Here is a 16,921-nt window from a genome sequence, read left to right as displayed (position 1 = left end):
TTTCTGACGATGTCCCCTGGATGGGGAGGCCTGGTGGCACTCAGAGGAAGGATAGCAAGTTACCAAGAAGAGACTCGATAATCTTAGAGCATATATAGGGGGAGGAAGTCTCCCTCAATCACAGACATAGGGTGGGGAGAAGGGGGGAAGTGGGAGGGAGGGAGGAATGGGAGGAAACAGGGAAAGGGCTAACAATCAAGATGTAATATGAATAAATTAATTAAAAAATGGTAAAAAAAAAAAAAAAAGGAAATGTGCTTTAAGTTAAAGGTAAAATTTTCATAGCTCATTTCTGTGAGTAGTGGTGGATTGTATGTGCAGATATCTCAGACAACTGCAAAAGCTGGTACATTCAATGAACAGCTAGGAGGCTACACATCTTTCTCCTAATATTTCTCATTTTATTATAATTATTGTGCTGGTATCTTATTATTTGTTTATACCATGTATTTATATTTTAAGTATAAGTTATTATTGTCCATTTCATAATATAAGATGGTTTATAAAATATATATCATTGATTATATATAATATATAATCATTATATATATAATATAGTATCATTAAGGTATTTTTCCTAGACAATATTTTTCAAGATTCTGATCCTTTTGGATTTCACAATTTGGGATAATGGCATGAAAGTTAAAAATAACAATAAGTTTATCAATCATAGTGCAAAAGACAATAGCTGGATGGACAATAATAACAATATTGATGGCCAGGAACTTCCTTTCAGATTATGATCAAACATTTACTCCCAAGCACAATTATCTAAACAACTACAGAAAACCATTTCTAAAATCTCATACCGCCTCATATCTAAAAGCCAATCAGTAAAATAGTAACAAAAAGAAACTAACCCACCATATACACCTCAGGAATAAGCCCATAATATTTATCATAAACACTTCTACTCCACATTGAATATTCTACTGAATGTTCTAACCAAAGTGATTAGGCATGAAAAAGAAATAAAAGGCACTTAAACTAGAAGAAGTAAAGTTTTGTTTTCAGTCAGCATTATCTCATATTTAAGAAACGTAATAATCACACACATACCCAAATACACATACATACACACACACACTAAATGAATCCAATAAAATAGCATATTCAATATCTAAATATCAATTGCATATCTATATACTATGAAGAATCAGAAAGAGAATTTTTTAAAATTACTTTACAGAGCCATTAAAGGCAATAAGATTCTTAGGAATCAAAATAGCAAAATCATTTATATAACTAAAGAGCATTTCTGAGAAAAACTAATGAAGGCATAATCAGACGAGCAGATAACCCATGTTCACAGGGTATGGGATTTGACAGTAGCATGTTATTTTCACCCATAGTGACAGGCAAATTCTATGCAATTTCTATTAAAATCCCCATGGTGCCCTTGTTCAGAATAGAAAAGCCTATTCTAAGATTCACATGAAGTTTCATGGTGCCCAAACTAGCAGAAACAAACAGAAAACCGAGCTCAAACATACACTTCCTGATTTGAAACTTTCTACAAGTCCTTAGGAGTCTGAAACGCAGTATTATATAAAGATGGAAACATACACAGACTGATGGGACACATTAGAGAGAGATCGGAAGCCATCACATGACCAGGAGATTTTTAATAAAGAACAGTCTTTGCTGCTTTTCTGTACATACCATGAACAAGGCAAAGGAGAAAGGAGATTATTTTAGCTTATAGTTCCAGTGGGGGAAAGCCCATAAAGGCAGAGACCACATGTCAGCAGGAAGGTGGAGCCAGAAGCTGAGAGACCACATCCTCTACCACAAGCAGAAGCAGAGAAAACAAAGTGAAAGTCGGGTTAACATATATATATATATATATATATATATATATATATATATATATACCCCAAGGGGCAGAGTCACTGTTCTTTAGAGGCATGGCCCCTGAGAGGTCAACAGTGCTCCCATTGAAAGCCCCACAACCAATAGTATTTAAATTTAAATTGGACTGGATGAATTTCTAAACAGTGGAGGAGACACAATAGTGGCTGGATGACAAAGAGGAGAGGTGGATCTAGGGGAGTCGGTGGAAGATATTGATATATATCTAATTACATTATATGAAATCCTCAGGAAACTAACAAAAGGATGAGAAAAACTTAATTTAAAAAAGGTTTTGCTCCAGTTTTTTCTAATATCTATGGACAAAATATGACCCACAGATACTAGAAATACCCATAACTGTCTGGTAGAAAAGTCAGGGATGGAATACCAAGTGGTCCCTGTTAAAGTACCGCACACAGTCGACCTCCTTCATTGCTAGTGAAAGTATTCTGGCTTTGTCTGTCATGAGGTGGCAGGTGCAATCTGTAATCTTTTGCCTCATTTGACGGGGGCTGGGTATATTTCCAACCCAGCTGGTGTACGTCAGTTTCTCTTCCGTCTTTTCCTGATACTTTATGAAATAGTTGCATCCCTTCCAGCTAGATGCACCTCCCTCATCAAAGCAGGTCCTCCCTGTCTCTGTTGCTGTGATGAAAAACACTCCAACCAAAAGCAATTTGGGCAAGGAAGTGGGTTGTTTTAGTTTATCGGTTATATTGCCCATCACAGAGGCAGGAACTGGGGCAGAGACCATGCATGGAGGGACCCTTTTCATTGGCATGCTTTCCTGGCTTACTCAGCCTTCCTTATGCGGCACTCAGGACCACTGCCCAGGGACAGCAGCTCTCTCAGTGGGCTGGGCCTCCCCACATCAATTAACAATCAAGAAAATGCCATGCAGACATGCCCACAGGCCAGGCTGAGGAAGGAGGCAAGGCCTCAGCTGAGGCTTTCTCTTCCCAGGTGACTGACTCTAGGTTTGTGTCAAGTTGACAGCTGAAACTACCCTGGCATTTCTTACAAGGCAGTCATTTTTAAGGAAAATTTAAAATTCTGTGTACTTCCTGTTTTTTTTTTTTTTTTTTAACCTTTACAAGCAACACAGAAAGATTTACAAGAGTGGTAACTAAGCAACGAAAACAAAAATCTAAATAATGTCATCTTGTTAGAGAGATCTGGGAGCACTTCACACAGGCCCTACTGTCTTGCTAAAGGTCACTGATGTCCCCCCCCCCAACCCCCCTTGACACATCTTCTAGTACAGTCTTCATTGCAATAATGTGAGCATTTATCAGCCATCATGGATCCTCTGGTAAACCGGCAGTTTCAGGAGTGCAAACTGTGTGGCAGAGAAATGAGCTGACACAAAGTAGACACTAGAGTGAAACACTGTACTTCAGAGTGAATCTCTCAGCGTTTACTCTGGGCAATTTAGAATACATAAGGAAAATCAATAGAGTCTTATATCTTTCGAAGAAGGAAAATTTCTTACAAACTAAGCACAGTCAGCCTGTATTAACACTGTGTGTGTGTGTGTGTGTGTGTGTGTGAGAGAGAGAGAGAGAGAGAGAGAGAGAGAGAGAGAGAGAGAGAGAGAGAAAGCCACACATTAACATAAAACCATCATCCACCATTTCCCAGGAAAGCCGTCTCTGTGTTCATGTGCCTTATTGTATTTAATCCTCACATCAGTTCTGTATTATCATAACAATCTTATAGATGGGGGGAAGGAAACTGCTAAGTGAGGGGTAAGCTGATATTAAGCTTGTATCTGTTTGATTTAAATGATGACACCGTGTCTACTGGCATGCATTAGTTCATTCATCAAATATTTATTGACTACCATTCCCGTTGGAGCAGCAGTTTTTGCTACAGCTGGTTGAGGAGCATGCAGTGCTTCTCACTAGGATGTGTGTGTGTGCTCTCGTGTTGGGCAGGTGCGTTGAAAATTCATGTAGTTACAATACGTGGAGGTGTGTGATCAATTCAACGATGCAGAGGAAGCGCCAACATCGGGGTGCTGGTGCTGTCTGATGGCGTGACAAAGCTTAACACCAGAAAAGCCCACAGGGCCTTTTGCTGAGACTGCAAGCTGAGGGGAGATGAGTTCAAGGTCACAAAGAGCTTCTCCTTCTATCTGGCAGCGGGCACGCAGCACTACCTGTCCAGACACCGGGCCTTTTCATTAGATCAAGCTTGCTCAATGAATGGCTGACTGTAGACTCCGTTTTTCTTTAGAGTGACAAGATGAGAGTGAGATTTGGTGGTAGTATCCACGGATTTCTCTAAGCGGTTTAGAGAGAGGACTTGGAATCTTTTTTCCCCCCAGCATTTAAGAAACAGGATACCATAGTGAAAGGCACTGACACGATATGCTCATTTCTACTGATGACAACTCGATTAGGGTTCAGTGTAAGTGCCCAATGGGTCTGCTAATTGGACTGCAGAATGAAAACAACACGTGCATCTGTCTGTAAACACTGGATCTGAGTAGACTGGTGGCCAGCTTCCTCAGTGAGTGTGCCCCTTGGAGGTGCAGTAGCATGGGTTTATCAGCCAACACACTAGTCATATATATTATAGGAGAAGGAGTGAAATAAGGCTTCAGGAACATTGGGAGGTATTTAAGAATGGAAACTAAGTGTCCTTCTCTAAAAACCTAAAAGAATTTGGGGAAAGGAAGTGTATAGATGCTACAATTTCCTTTAGGGAAACTCAACTGAAAAAAAAAGTGAAAAGACATTTAACAATAAAGGCTGATGTTAAATGGAGTCTTGCTGGCTGCTTCCTACATATTAACACATTTGGCTTTGCAGCCATTTCTTGAGCTGCTCTCCACTGGATGGTTTAGAAAGGTTTTATGCAAATGTTGATGTCCTGCGAGCTGTAGAACTGAGACACATGATCGACGGGCGATGCTGGCTTCTGCCCTCACAATTACATGCCAGGGTATCTGAGGTACATGAAGGAACTTCTCACACCAACACATCTAGGCCCACCTTGGAAGTGAACGGAGAAAGCTTGGGGAGAGAAGGAAACAAAAGAACAACCTGCAGCTTCAAGTCTGAAAACGTGACATCTCCCCTGTCTTTAACAAGAGCAGCCAAAAAGGAAGGCTAGAGGGATGGATAGCAGTTGTAGCCCCTGCTACTCTGCCAAAGGATGCAAGTCTCAGCTTGTTCTCTCTAAGAGATATCTCAGTTAATCCATGGAATATGAAATGAGAGTTTAAGATTGGCATCCAGTGTGGGAATAACTCTCACAAAGATCTCAGCTCCCTGTCCCTGTTCTGGGATTAGAGGGATGGGGGTCAAATTGGAAACATACCTAGTCATTGGTCAGAAGTGCATACTCACCTTAAGGATGCAAGGTGTGATCTAGAAAGCAGGGGTTATGGGAAACAGAGGAGCACAGGGGACCTGTCTGAGGGGGCCCCGAGGGAGAGAGAATGAGAACTAAACTTGGGGTGTTACACCATGGCACCATGGGAAAGGAGGGGATACCCGGGGGTGAGGGCACTGATGCTACAGTCAGCGAGCTATTAACTCGGGAAGGAAAACCATCTTGGGTAGTAATAGAATTCCTTATTACGTGTGGAGGACAGAAGGGAAAAGAAATGTGATTTAGTTATTGTCAAGCTGTGCTTAAGTTTTGGAAGAAGTTTCAGCCAAATGAAAGGGTTTTAAACTTGAGGAGGTTTGACCCTTTGCAACATATGGGAGCATCATTAGCTATCTGCAGTGCTTGAAACTCACACAAATGTGACAGAAAATGGTAACTAAGAGCATGTCACTGGGAAGGTGAGGTGCATGTGTGCATGCCTGTGTGTGTGTGTGCGTGTGTGTGTGCGTGTGTGTGTGTGTGTGCCTGTGTGTCTGTGTGAGTATGTCTCTGTGTGTGCCTGTGTGTGTATTGCCTGTATCTGTGTTTGTGACTATGCTTATGTGTCTGTGTATATGTCTGTATATGCCTGTGTTTGTGTGTGTCTATGCTGTGTCTCTGTGTATGTGTGTCTGTACGTATGCCTGTGTGTGCGTCTTTGTGTGGGGTATCACTGTGTGTCTGTGTCCCTGTATGTGTCTCCTTGTTTGTGTTTCTGTGTATATGTTTCTCTGTGTGTGTGCCTCTGTGTGTATGTCTCGGTGTGTCTCTCTCTGTATCTCTGTGTGTGTTTGTGTCTCTCTTTGTGTGCATGTTTATATGTGTCTGTATATGTGTCTGTGTGTACATGTGTATCTGTGTGTCTGTGTGTATCTGCACATGTATGTGGAGGATAGAGCTAAGCATCGTTTGCTGGGTGTCCTGCTTCATCACTGCCCACCTTATTCTTCTGAGCAAAGGCTCTCACTGAGTCAGACAGGCTGGTAGTCAGTAAGGCCAATTTATCCATCTGTGTTCACGCCACACACAGCACCAGGGCTATGGACATGCATGGTCACACCTGGGCTTGTTACATGGGTTCTGAGGACCCAAGCTTGGTTCTAATATCTGTGCAGCAAACACTTAATCCACTGAGCCATTTCCTCATCCCCAAGAACTTCTATTGTTAAACTAGAGGGTGTGACATAAAAACACTGTTTTATGGACAAATAAGAAACTACCAAGAGAAAGAAGAATGCACCGTGTGCAAGGCCCTGGGTCCATCCATTGTATTAAAGCTGAGGCTGAGAGCGCAGCTCAGTGGTGCAGTGTGTGCAAGGCCCTGGGTCCATCCATTGCATTAAAAGAAAGTGACTCTGTTCCTCATAATTCCCACATGCAATCCTGTCAATAATTAATAAAATCATGACTATTCATCATAATCACTATGAGTTATTAATTTTTTGGGTGTGTATGATGTGTGTTCAACTTCATGTGTGTGAGTGCAGGACACACATGTTAATGTGCACGTGTAGAAGTCATAGAACAACACAGACTGTTGGTCTTCACCTCTAACTTGCTTTAAGGTGGGGCCCTTCCTGTTGTTTGCAACTGCATCAGCCAGGAAAGCTGGGCCAAGAGCTTCCAGAGATTCTCAGTCTCTATCTCTTGTCTTGCTACAGTAACACCAGTATTGCGGGTGCCTGCTACCAAGCCAGGATTTACAGGAACACCAGTATTGAGAGCATCCTCTACCAAGCTAGGCTTTACAGGAACACCAGTATTGAGAGCATCCTCTACCAAGCCAGGCTTTACAGGAACACCGGTATTGCAGGTGTCTGCTACCATGCTAGGCTTCACCTGGCTTCTGGAAATTTGCACTGCAGTCCTCACACTGGTGGGCAAAAGCTTTACACAGCATCATCTACTCTGACCCGGATTTTGCACTTTGTTCTTCATGTGGATCGGTCCCTAGGCCGTGTGGGAGAGGAATGGTAGAAAGTGATCGAGGATGCTATAATCTTGTTCTCAGTCTCTCAGTGAAAGCTTCCAGCAGCAGCACACTTGGCAGGATCCTGATGAAGGGAAGAAACCCCTGGTGGTCAAATACCAGGAGACAGAGAGAATTTCCACAACCACAGGAGGCCATTCTGGGGAGCTGGGGGTTTGGGAAGACCAAATGGCAGAGGTATCAAGCAGAATACGTCCTGACAGTCTTCTTGTGATTAATTATTCTCATTTATCTGTGTAAAAGGACCCTGTCTCCCCCAAGAGAACAATTTGGAAAGATAAGAAAATGAAAGGAGATGAAGAATTCTGCATCAAACGCAACAGAATTTTAGTGATTTTTTTCCCCTAAGTAACTGAAAAAATTGTCATGCAAACGGGATCCTCCTTAACTGGTTTCTTGGGGCACTATGTAAGATGTCTCACAAGTGCCTATAACTCCAGCTGCAGGGAATCTGACACCTTCACCAGGCCTCTACAGGCACCTTACACATGAGCAAACACACGGAGAGACATTCATACCACGACATACATAAAGGCAAATCTTAAAAGCAAGAGAAAATGCAGTTTGTTAAATTGTCTGATATACTAAAAGCTAACCCTTTGTTGATGATTTACTGGACATTTTGTAGCATGTGATATAGATCTACATTCCTTTAAAACTTTCTGAAAGTTTTGCTGTTTGTTTATGAAGAATGGTTCATTTATTTTGCACATTCTAATTTTCAAGTATAGACCTGAAGATATAGCCTTCCGTGGGTATTACTAGGGTTTTACTTAGAATTCTTGCAAATAATTGCACTCACTTTGTCAGCACGGTAGTACCAGGCTGCAATATTGATTACACGATATCATTGCTATGTTAGAAAATTACCACTTAAAAGAAATATTATCCTGAAGCCTGTATTTATGGAAATAGTAGATTAAGATAATTATCCTCTTAGCAATTCTTGATACTTCAATATCTGCAAAGGCAGTACAGCCTTTACCATAAATCATTTTTAAAAGATGCCAAAAAAAAATATAGCTGGGCAATCACTGAAACCTCCAACTTATGGGTTAGAGAAATAAACCATTGAATTCTAAAATACCTCATAAACATTTTTGCTGGAGATTGCTAAAAGCTTGATGACTGGAAATGGAATGTTTTACTGAGCCTGGCACTCAGAGAGCAGAAAGAGATGGGCATTATCATCCCAGTGCACTGGCCTCTAGCAACCTTAGTTTCTTCTGAGCTCCCTCGAGGGCTGACTTTTAGTCAAGGCACGCTGGCTCTAGTTATGCCCAGATAGTTGTAATGAAAAGACAGCAACGATGCAAAAGAAGTTGTGGGCGCTGGCCTATTTTATCAATGAAGGCTGTCTGTTGCCTCAGATTGCAGCTCTGCTGAATTAGTTCCCTTTTTGACTGCGGAGATAAAAATCACTGCGATAACTTAATGGGAAAGGATTGATTTAGTCCCATAGTTTCAGACATTTTAGTCCATGATGGACATGGTGGTCACCAACCACAAGGCAGAGGAGCAATGATAGAACTCTTGTCGGAGGGAGCTTCATTCTTCACAGCAGACATGAGGCAGAGAGTAAAAGGACAAAAGGTCCCTTTAAAAGATGGCTCTGGTAGCTCATCTGGTCCAACTTCACCCACCACTAAATGGCCCATTCACTATGAAGACACAGGTGGGCTGAGTGCCCACCAGATCTAACCACACAGCAGCCACACCACTAACTAAGCCTTTAGTACAAGAAGACCCTTGGGAAAATACTCCATGCCCAAAGGTGGCAGGTATCCAGGCTCACTGACAACTTGACATTAAGGTTCTTTCAAGCAGCTAAGGTCAGGTCAGCATCACGTTCAATGCTCTCGCCAATGTACCAGCTCAGCTTCAGTTCTGGATCCTTCCACCTTTATGTGAGAGGGAGGAGGATAAAGAAGACAGTGACCTTTCTGCCCCCTCCTCCACCCCCACTTCATTAAGTTACCTATTTATTTACTTTACATCCTTGTCACAGCTCTCCCCACCCCCTCCTCTCCTCTGAGTCCCTTCCCCCCTCTCTCTCCCTTCCTCTCCCCTCATTACTCCTCCCTTTCTCTTTGGAGAGGAGGAGATCCCTCATGGATATCAGTCTGCCTTGGCATATCAAGTTGAGGTAGAACTAGTCACATCTTTTCCAGCTGAGGCTAAGCAAGGCAGCACAGTTATGGGGGTGAGATCCAAAGGCAGGCAACAGAGACAGAGCCAGCCCTGTGTCTCATTTGGGGACCCACATGAGGACCAAGATGCACATCCTTTACATATAAATAGGGGGAGACAATGACCTTGCTTCCTCTGTCCTCCTTGACATTTGTCTCTAGTATCCTCTTAGAGTAGTGACTGCAATAGAGTCTGTTTTGTGTGCTGTGACTTTGTAGACTCTAAGAGTTGCCTCATTTTTGGAGACTCATCTATCTATCACTTTATCTATCTATCTATCTATCTATCTATCTATCTATCATCTAGCTAGCTAGTTAACTATCATCTATCAACTATCTATTTACATATGCATATATATGAAATACATAATATATATTTAAAATATATTCATATATTTATAAATATATAAATATATTTGAGAAACTGTATCTATGTACATATTTTACATATTATATATGTATATTACATACGATGCTCTATGAAACATAGTCTTATTTCTTCTTCTCTTCTGTGGTTGTTCTTTGACCAACTCAACTCCATAGGCAACTTACATTTTTGTTGTGGATGCTATGATGTCTGTCCCAAGCAAATGACTCAGGTCTTCTAGAAAAGCCTGGTGCAGCAGACCATCCTACAACTTAGATGTGAGTCTTATTCACCTGCGACCAATCAACGCCAACAAACCCTGCTACTAGGTAGATCTCAGAGCTCTTCCTTGTAAAGTTGAGCTAAGGATGAAGCTGTCTCTACCCTACAGGAATTAATCCCAAAGACTATCTGTATTTGAAAAATTATGTCAAGATCATAAATGCCCAAATAAACAAGAAAAGAAAAACTTATATTTAGAAAAGTGTAATAACTTCCCACAAGTTACAATTTGTGTTATCTATAAATTTTCAGCAAGAGGTGCAAAGAGAGGGGAGGTGAAGTTTATAGCACAACGCAGAAAGAGATAGAAAGAGTAATATGAGGAAAAGAGAGGAGGAAAGCAGGCAGAGGTGGGAAGGCACACCAGGTCAGACGAGAGAAGAAAATCAGACTACTGGATGAATAGACATCCTCACTTTTATGAGATCTCTACTCTTTTCCCTCATTTAAAATTAACTTATATTCACACCTAAGGTTCAGCAGACATGGTCTCCATGGAAACATCTAAATGTGGCATATGATAGAAACGTTAGACCAATCCTACCTAAAGCACGTGTATGCTGCACACTGTGTGAGAGTGGGATCTCTAAATATTCTAACTCACAGGAATGAGTTGTTTTGTTATGATGGATAATTTCCAATGAATATTTTAAAGAAAATATCCTACATTATTTAACAGTTCATCTGATGGGTTTTTATGCAACAGTCTTAATAAATTGAATATGATTCTCTAATATGCCAGAGAAAGAGGGAGAGGCATTTTGTAAATGTGTGATATAAAAACCCTGTAGCCATGACTGTAGCTACAAAAGAACTTGTTAGTGAACCCCTGACATGATTACCTTTCTCAGTAAGTGACAAATGCATGACAATGCTGTTCCGTACACACTCTATCTGATTTTACTTATTTTTATTTGGAAGGAGCAAGATGTAAAATCTAAGTTCACACACACACACATACATGCACACACACACACACACACACACACACACACATACACACACACACACACACACACACTCGGAAGCTGGTGCACCGCACGGTGCACACCCCAGATATCTTTTCTCCATTCTCTGGATTATTTTCTCATTGAGTCATATCACTTAGGAACAAGCTACCATTTTTTATTGAAGTTCAAAGTTCTCATTTCTACCTGTGCTGTGGTTATTTCACCCATTCTTAGCCAGTTTCATTATAAAACATTTAACATAAGTAAGTGCCGCCATGTGGCACGGTCATGAGAAACTTTGGATTCTCATCAAAATAGTCATGTCTTTCCCCGCCCCCCCCCTTTCATGTTTCCACATTCTGATTCAGGACAGAACTCTTATCCAGAAGCAACCTTTACTACCAGTTCGAAATGAAGACTCCAGCCAAACTAATGATGCTCATGCCCTTTCCTCCTCATCAGTCAGACCACTCCGGGCACAAGTGGAGATATGAGGCCACTAATCTGCTGTGCAATCATGAAATAGTTTCCACATCTTTATCAGATTTAGCATAGCTTACACAGAGCCATGAAAACCCTAGGCTTGTAAACCAAAGGGAATCTCAGATGCTTAGGCAAGCCTCGAACAATAGCCTGCACAGAGCATTTTACCAGCAGCTGTCTTCATACTGTTTCAGGAAGGTTCCAATTCTTCTGTTTTTAATCCATTACTTATATATCTATTTCTTCATTTGTTACTTACTTGTTTATTCAGTCTCCATCCCCCTCCCTTGTCCCCTTCTCTCTTATGTGTGTGTGTATGTGTGTGTCTTTGTGTGTGAGTGTGTGGTTGTGGTTGATAAGGCAGTTAGAACTATTAGCTACCCTAATTTTCATAGTAAATAATGAAATTTTACTTTATAGTAAAATATTTTAGCATTTCCATAGTTGGAGAAGATAGCTAAGACCAAAATCATAAATTACGTTTGACTGAACACGACCTCCATCTGATAATTCAATCATATGAACTTTACTTTTAATTAGGGAAGAGGACTGAGTATATTTTAGTAGACTATTTATTATTGATAAAGTATCATTTCATTATGGAACTAATCCAATGTAATGTATCTCATGTGACACTCTTGTTCCCAACTGTAACTGGCCTTTAATATACTTTAGTTTCTTACTGAATTCATATCAAGGCCCTTTTCATTAAATATATTATATTTTTAAATAATCTGTTTCATACTTTTTTTCTGAAAGTTAAGTCACTATTTTTCTTCCAAGTCTCTGATCATGGCCTTTTCCTGGTTTTGTTGGTGTATCTTGTCCGTGATAGCATACACAGGCATTACTCAATCTTTTTAACAGAAAGTAACTCCTTTTAAAGTTCTTTCTCTCTCATTCTGATTGATCGATTAGGCTGGCGATCTAACACAGAGCTTTGAAACACTCTAGGCAAGCATCTTTACCACTGAACAAAACCCATTTCTCATGGGGTTTGGAGAGACAATCTCCTCATGCTGCCTAGGCCGACCTTGAGCTAGACCAAGGTGTCCCGTCTCCACATCGTGTGTGCGCAGACCACAAGCATCGACCAGAACCGAGTTAGGTTATGGATTCCGCAGTAGCACAGGTATAGACTGGGCCTTTTGAACTAGATGTTCCTGTGTACTATATACGTCTCACACATGAGCCTGAACAGCTTTATAGAATTTCTTCACAATACCCACTTCACTGTAGTAATAGGAGAAGAGTCAGCATTGGGCTAAGGAGACAATTCAGAGTAAATGCTTAGCACTTCAAATCCGCAGTGCTTTCATAAAAGGCTTGGCATTGCTGGGCATGCCTGCAGGACCAGGATTGAGGCCCAGAGATGGTGGCTCCTGAGAGCTTGCTACCTATTGTCACAACCAAATCACAGAGTTCCCAATTGAGTTCACTAACCTTTCTCATAGCAATAAGGCAGAGAGCGCTAGAGTGAAACACCTCACGTCCTCCCAGGCCTCTGTATGCAAGCACATGACCTTGTGTACAAACATGCTTATGTACATACAACATACACATTCACCATACAAAGACAGAGACAGAGACAGAGAGACAGAGTAGTGTCATGTACTTGGAACTTTTGGGTCAACATTTTCTATTGGAAACATGACAACGATTTCCTGGGGGATGTCACATCAGTTTCCTGTTCTTCAGATGATGCAACTCAGTGTCTGGAATTTGAACTGATTTGCCTGTGACCACCTCTCATGCCCGGGTTTTCAACAATAAATCTTGTAAACTGGATAATCTTTAATCTCTTAAGCCAGTTCACTGGGAAATAGAAAGCAGTCAGAACTACATGATTAAATTCTATGACCCTCAAGGTTTATTGCTCCATCACTCTGTTTTCCCCAAGCCTTTTTTTTTTTAATTGCATATCCTCCCCAATACAGTCACTTCCCTTCAATAACTCCTCAAGATATTTCCGTAATCTTGTGTGATGATTCTGTGCACTGTCTTTCTGGACTGCCAAGTCTTTGTTTGGCACTCTTCTATTATTTGTAGAAGAGAATTGAGCTGGAATTAGATCTCGTTTAAAGTTTAAGTGAGTCTTAACTAATGTTTGATGTTTTAATATCAAGGATACGATCTATGTAGCACCAAGCCATAAAATGAAATCAGGGCCTGGAGAGGTGGCTCTGCAGTGAAGGGTACTGGCTTCTCTTGTTTAATTCCCAGCACCCACATGGTAGCTCACAACCATCTGCAACTCCAGTTCTGGGGATTTCTTTTCTGGCCTCCACAGGTACATACATGCATATTGTTCACATACATGAATGCAGGCAACACGTATACACATAAAATAAAAATAAAGCATTCCTTAAAGTAATAAATACATAATTTTCAAAGATATGTTGATAGAGATCATGTTGAGGTTCTCAACAGAAAGCAGCTGAAGAAGCCGTCATTGTGTTTGCAAATGCAAGTTGTTATACGTGACTTTCAGAACCATCCTTCAAATTTCAGGTCTTTCTTTTGACCATGAAAACCACTTCAGCAGAGTAGCCCTCTCTATTGGTGACATGGATGGTTTATCTTTTCAGACATGAATGTGTCAAAATTTCAGGAAAAAGGGATTCGGGATGAATTACTTTTCAAAGTTTAAAAGAGAAAGTTCAGGACAGTGAAGTCAAGGACAGCTTGAGAACTCTTAGTCTCTGACACAGCAGGGGGGGAGTGAGAAACAATCTCTCTCAATTGTGAGGAAAGAGAATTGGACAAAATAACAAGGCCATTTGCAGAGAATGAGGAGATCAAGGGGAGGAAGGGGATAGCATTTGAAAAGAGAGTTTTAAAATCCTGGCAGGAAACTCACACTCTTAATTTTCACAACATGGGTTTTTTGGGGGGCTTTGTTTGTTTGTTTTGTTTTGTTTTAATTTTCTCTTCTAATGGTTTCCCTCTAGCCACTTGGTATTCAGGCATATAGGATACAGAGAAATGCTTTTAAATATTATTTTTAAAGTTATTCTCTTGTCTTTTACTCTCTAGAAGAGGAAATGAGGTCCTGTAATTGGCTCCTAATCTGTCTGGCCTCAGACTCAGGCCTGCGGACTTTCCTGGGCACAGGCATTCTGGACTCAGCTGCTGCCTATGAACAACGAAGTGACAGCTCCCATGCTGGCTCTGCATAACCATGCCTGGAGTGGTAAATAGGATAGAAAAGAAAACTACCCAGTGCCATCGCTCACTGCTGCAATCACTCTAAACTTTACCAGCTTGGCAATCTCCCCCAACCCAGGATTCCTTTACTTCCTAGCAGTCAAATCCTGCTGTCTTTATCCTAAAGTAAAATGTGCATTCCATGGTATGGATATACCCACCTACCCTCTATGTTTGCCTTATTCTACCACCATTGTTGTACTATCCTGAACAGATAATTATATATAAATTTATAAATCACACATTGTTTCCTTAGGTAATTTCTTTTTTCGTTGTTTTGTTTTTAAGCCACAAAATGAGTTCATTTGTCCAATAGTGTAGGTTCCTTCCAGCCAAAGACCATGAGGGACACAGCTGCCATTGAATATGGTAGGCCCATTTGGACTTGAAAAACAGAGGATATGCACTGTGGGGAATCACTAAATTATCCAAAGGCACTTAAGTTTTATTGGTCATCCTCTCCCATGCCAATCCAACCCCTTTGGTGTCTCCTAAAGATAACTCTGTAATCTAATATTCTGGTTGGACTTGAGTTGGGTGACAGACACGTGGTGAAGGAAGTGGGGCTGAGCTCACTATTGAAAACATTTGCAGGAGTGAGGGCAACTTAATAGTGATGTATTGCAATAAACATTATATACAAGGAGGAAAGACAAAGGGCAAGTATGATTCTGAGATCCAGTTATGATGGTTGAGGATGTAGCAGTTGTTTGTTTCACATAACTCAGTTCTGTAGCTCATGTACAGTTACCCAACAAGTCTGCCAGACGGTACTCACTGGGAGTGTCTCCCACTCAGTGTCAGAATAAACAAGAGGGAAAGCACACTGTTGCACTATCCCCCCAGGGTGTTCATCCAGCTGCCTCGTGGGAATGTGAGCACCAAGCAAGCTTTGCACTTATCCTTCAGTGTCTACTCTTCTCAGAGTCTCTAGACTTTCAATCTGCCCCAGTACTTTTTTCTTCCTCACCAGCTCTCATACTCACAGGAGCCTGTTCCTTAAAATCTCCATATCTCTCCCTCCCTCCCTCCCTCCCTCTCTCTCTCTCTCTCTCTCTCTCTCTCTCTCTCTCTCTCTCTCTCTCTCTCACACACACACACACACACGCACACGCACACGCACATGCACACGTGGGTTCTTAGAACTATATTACATATAACCTAGCACACATGCATTTATAATTTGTTGGCCTTTCCAGTAATATATACACATAATTTGGGCATAGAGTTTTATCTCTGTACTTTGTGTGAGGAAATCAGAATGGCACCCATAGTAGAGATTCAATAGAAACCTATTCGATGAACAGAGAGAAGTTCAATAATTTGTCCAACTCTTATGGTAGATAAGAAGGCAGAGTAAGAGGCCAGAGCTCAGAAATAACATTCTGCCAGCTATATCAACAATGCACAGGCCTAAAATTATTAACTGTAACACTGGGCATGTATTCTGAGATTGGAAATATGGACAGTTTCTTTAGTCTGTGATAAGGACAGTGTTAACATTTTACACTTTTTTTTTTTAAGTGAAAGGCTTAGCTTGCATTTCCATTCTGAATGCTTACATTAAATGTTTTGAACATGATTGTCTTAAACTAACCTTGGTATGATTTCTGATCCTGCCGGGAAGTGCATTGTAGCTTATCCCAAGCGACTCTTCCTCCGTAACCTACATCCTATTATGACAACAAGAATGAGTAGAAGAGCGCGAAGAGAGAAAGGCTGCCTCGTATGAACAGAGCTTAACAGAATTAACAGTCCTATAACAAAGCCTTATAGTCAATATTCTAGCTGCTTTTCCAAGGCGCAGAACAAACAGGTCAATATTACATTTTAAAAACCGTGCTGCCACGTGAGAAGCCAGGGCGCTACTTGCTGGCATGTCTGGAACTCTTCTGATGAAGGCTGTATTTATTCTGCCGGTTGAGATGAAAGCCGCAATAATAAAAACCGCCTTGAAGGAGGAAATTGTTCTCCTGGAGACTGTATTATATAGCAGGGCTCGGTGAAGTGGGTCCTCTCCTTGCCTCAGTTATTGACAGCATCACAGACACAAAATCCAGGTTTTACTGAAGCAATTTTGGGGCTCTCTGTGTAGCCTTGGACCCTGTCAGCCAAACTCGGTTGACGAAGAAGGAACAAAATGATGAAAAAACAACAGTGTGCAAACCCAGGAAGCCGCAATTTGCCTTGATATTAGTAATGCTAGTGTTATTCACAG

Source organism: Acomys minous (genome assembly GCF_964271855.1).
Source record: "Acomys minous genome assembly, chromosome: 13".
Classification (NCBI taxonomy): Eukaryota; Metazoa; Chordata; class Mammalia; order Rodentia; family Muridae; genus Acomys; species Acomys minous.
This window is presented reverse-complemented; position numbering follows the sequence as displayed.